Source organism: Octopus sinensis, linkage group LG19 (assembly GCF_006345805.1).
Source record: "Octopus sinensis linkage group LG19, ASM634580v1, whole genome shotgun sequence".
Lineage (NCBI taxonomy): Eukaryota > Metazoa > Mollusca > Cephalopoda > Octopoda > Octopodidae > Octopus > Octopus sinensis.
The window spans coordinates 20,101,151-20,105,671 of NC_043015.1; the positions used below are offsets into that span (position 1 = coordinate 20,101,151).

The following is a 4,521-nucleotide window of genomic DNA, read 5'->3' on the forward strand; positions in this document are numbered from 1 at the left end:
TTTATGAACGTCGTCACTTTCTCTCTCTCACTTTGTCTTTCCATTTTTTGTTTAGACGCTGTGAAACTGCTTCTCTTCCACTTTTCTTTATCTTGTTTTTTTTTGTTAGACGCCGTCAAAAAGCTATGGCTGATATTTTTTATGAACATCGTCACTTACTCTCTCTTTCTCCCCCTCTCTCTCTCACTTTGTCTTTCCCTTTTTTTGTTTAGACGCTGTGAAACTCTGCTTCTCTTTCACTTTTCTTTATCTTATTGTTTTTGTTAGACGCCGTCAAAAAGCTATGGCTGAAAATTAATTTTTACCGCTAAAAGCTATGGCTGAAAATAGATTTTTACCGCTATCCGCGGGTGCCTCGGGAAAAAAATAAGTTGAAAAAACCCAGATAGGATTTTGACGAATGTCCTCCTAAAATTTGAGCGACATACGTGCTAATTTGTGGATGTGCATAAACTACAATCACGTACACACACACACACACACACACACATCTTGCCTTATATATATATATATATATATTATATATATATATATATATATATATATATATATATGTGTATATATAATATATATATATATATGCATGCATGTATGTATACAATTATAATATAAAAGGATAATAAGGTTAACAATTTTATCAGTGACCAGCATATCAAAAATAGACCAGAATTTTCGACTCAAATAAAATATTACAAACTACACCAAATCGTTGTTAGACTATCATCATCAGTGGAGTCTCGACCGACTGGTTTGTACTAGCGTCGTATAAGTTGTAATAATGAAGTCAAACCTAACAGTGGTATTTTGAAATAATTAAACGCGCACGTTTCCGGTTTACGTAATATAAATAATAGGAAAATGTATCCATTGCGTATAACTATTTCAGACTATATATACTGAAATATTTCCATCAATTTCTTTATAGTTTGAAATGTTTTATCTGAGGAAGTTATACGTAATGGATGCATGAAACGTACGTGTTAAATTATTTCAAAATATCACTTTTAGGTTTGACTTCATTATTACATCACAACTTGTGTGTGTGTGTGTGTGTGTGTGTGTGTGTGTGTGCGTGCGCGTGCGTGCGTGTGTGTTCAGGCACGTGGCTTAGTGGTTAGAGTGTTGCACTCATTTTCGTAAGATCGTGGTTTCGATTCCGAGACTGGATGTTCTTAAGTAAAATATTCCATTTGACTTTGCTCCATCCACTCAGCTGGCGAAAGACTTCATAATTATTTTTTTTTAGATGATGCGGCTACGAATTTCTGGAAAAGAGAATAAAAGATTTGGGGTCCTCATTTGATTTCATTTTTAGCCAATTTTCCAGATATTCCAGCAGAGAAACCCTAGTATGGAGCCATAACGATTTTGTTCATTCAGCTGCTTGTCTTGTTGTAATAATCGTTATTAACAAAGGGCAGTGTGGTGGGGGGCACAGATTTAGGGGAAGAGGTTAGTCGATACGGTCAACCCAGATTGATACTTTATTTTTTCGACCGCCGAAGGATAAAAGGCAAAGCTGACATCTCTCTCTCTCTCTCTCTCTCTCTCTCTATCTCTATCTATCTATCTCTTTATCTATCTATCTATCTATCTATCTATCTATCTATCTGTTTGCCTGCCTGTCTATCTGTTTCTCTCTCTCACTCTCTTTATCTATCTATCTATCTATCTATCTATCTATCTATCTATCTATCTATCTATCTATCTATCTATCTATCTATTCACACACTCACTCACTCTCTTTCTCTCTCTCTCTCTCACACACACACACACATTGAGAGAACGAAGGCGTTAAATTTTCCCCGTTTTGAGAAGCTTCAACAATTTCTTTCTCCTATGACGTCACAGCTCTCCATCAATCACGTGAACAAAGGGAAAATCATTTGACTGCCGCAAAAATAGCAATGACGTCATCTCGATTCTTCAGTCTTTTCAATATCTTCTTCTACCACCATATTTCTGATCCATTTTCGAAATTAAATTATTCTGATTGATCATCTCTTTCTTCCTTCCTTCCTTCTTTCTATTTTCCGTTATTGTTTATATCTGTTTTCAATCTCCTTTGCTTTCTTACTCTTCATTTCTTTTACATTTTGTTTGTTTGTTTGTTTGTTTCTTTCTTTTTGCCTTCTCTTTCTTTTTTTCGTTCATTCATTCTTTCCTTTATTTCCTTCTTCTCTTCTCCCACCTATTTCGCTTTCTTACTCTTCATTTCTTTTACACTTTCTTTCTTTCTTTTTCTATTTCTTCCGCTTCTCTCTCTCTCTCTCTCTCTCTCTCTCTACCCTTTCTCTTTCTTTCATCTTTTATCCGCATCTCTTTGTCTTTCATTATCAACTGTTGTTTTCTTCATTTATTTTAGTTTTCTCCGTTTAAAATATTCCTTCTCTTCAATTCTTCACACTCCCCTTTCTTTCTTCAATTCTTCACACTCCCCTTTCTTTCTTTCCTTCTTTCTTTCTTTCCTTCTTTCTTTCTTTCTTTCTTTCTTTCTTTCTTTCTTTCTTTCTTTCTTTCCTTCTTTCTCTCTCTCTTTCTTTCTTTTTTCTTTCTTTCTTCCTTCCCGTTTCTCTTTCGTTTTGTTTCCTTTTCTTCATTCCTGTTTCTTTAACCATTTCTTCCTTATTTTTCTGTCTTCTTTTACTTCCTCTTATTTCGTTCATTCCTTTCACTTCTTCCATTCCTTTTCTTGCCATTCTTCACTCGCCTTTGTTTCTAGTCTTTCTTTTCCTTTCCTTTCCTTTCCAACTCCTTCCACTCCCTCCAATCATTTTACCATCCTCTCCTGCCAACAATGTCTTGCTTTCATTCATTCTTTTAGTCCAGTTTGTTTACCTTTTACCAATTCCGTCTTCAGTAATTTCTATCGTCTGCTGAACAGCAATCATTGATTTGAATTTTTTTTATTCATCTCTCTCTCTCTCTCTCTCTCAAAACGATACAAATTTCAATGAATTCTATTATTTCTAAGTAGTCTTCATATTGTGTACCAAGTATACACGCATTTCTTTTTTCTTTCTTTCATTTTTTTCCCTCTTCATCATTCTATATAAATCTCACACTTTATATGTCAGTCTTTGTATCGTCTCCCTCATCTGTCGCCCCCTGGTGGGAAACAAAAGGAATCATCATCATCGTCATCGTTAACAACACCGTCACACACAATCATCACCACCACCACACGCCAACAGCGATGTCGCCACCGATGTCATCATCATCATCGTCGTCGTCGTTGTCATCTACGAATCATACGAGAGAAACACGGAAGTAACTGCAACTAATTACGATGTTTCTTTAATTAGCATAGTTCCACTGACATCATATATTATACTTATATGTGAGTAATTTCAGACTCGCTAGCAACAATCTCACAAGTCGCTTACCGCACACACACACACACCACACACACACACACACACATGTACGTTCGCACGCATGCACAGCTTCATCATCACCACCACCAACCACCACTGCCACCACCACCATCACCACCAGCATCATGATCATTATCATTACTATCTTCATTTAACCGCCCTTTTCCATCCTGGCAGGAGTTGGATAGTTTAACAGAATCCAAAGCTTACCAAAGCCTTGTGAGTGAATATGGCAGACGGAAACTGAAAGAAGCCCGTCATATATTTCGAAATGTTTTAACTGTGGATGTTATACGTAATGGATGCATTTCCTATTATATATATTTTGCAAACTTCAAAGCACATCATATATACATGTACAGGGTGTGATGGGTAAATTGTTGCCATTTTATATATTTAATTTCATGCATGCACATTGTTTTTGAGTTTGTCAACTACACAGTATAGTAGGGTCAGTTGGGCACCATCTGTGAGAAAAACAGCGCCATGACACAGTTCACTCTGCCAAAAATTTGGAAATGACATGCTGTACTGTTTGGCATTCATGCTGGAAATTCCAATATGAACATTTCAGAGTGTTTGGGCATCAATCTGAGGAGAGTGCGGAGGATTCAGAAAGAGTTAGATGAGTCTGATGGTGATTACAAAGGTATTGCATCTCAGAAAACTCACTCTGATTGTTCTGATAAGAAAAGAACTGGATTTGTTGGTGAGATCCAGGCCATGATTGACAATGATCCCTCCAAGTCAATCAGGTCCATCGCCAGGGACATGAGAGTGTCTGAGTTTCTTGTAAGGCAGCTAGTGCATGAAGACATTCAGTATTCCTCATACAAGATGTTAGAGGGTCATTTTTCATCCCAAGCCATCAAAGACAAGAGGAAAGACAATGCTATGAAGCTTTTGAACGAACTTAAGCATCCCCTCCAACTGAATATGATTTGGTTTTTCTCAGATGAGAGAAATTTCTGCCAGGATCAGATGGTGAACACGTAGAACAACCGTTGGCTTGCCATGTTCCCAAAACATGTACCAAGAATGATAAAAATCATCATAGTGTTTGGAGTGATCACTAGTGATAGTGATGTTATGCCTCCATTCATCTTCTCACATGGCCTCAGACACAACACGGAGGCCTGGAGGA

The 4,521-nt window shown here is 36.9% G+C and overlaps 1 long non-coding RNA gene across 1 annotated transcript in view; it reads right to left on the bottom strand.

Annotated features, from left to right (window-relative positions):
- Positions 1 to 465: 465 nt before the first annotated feature.
- Positions 466 to 4,521, bottom strand: part of LOC118767202 — a 26,337-nt gene continuing 22,281 nt past the window's right edge. The window contains exon 3 of the long non-coding RNA XR_005003108.1: positions 466 to 491. This is a non-coding gene — a long non-coding RNA (uncharacterized LOC118767202). The remainder of the gene's footprint in view (positions 492 to 4,521) is intronic.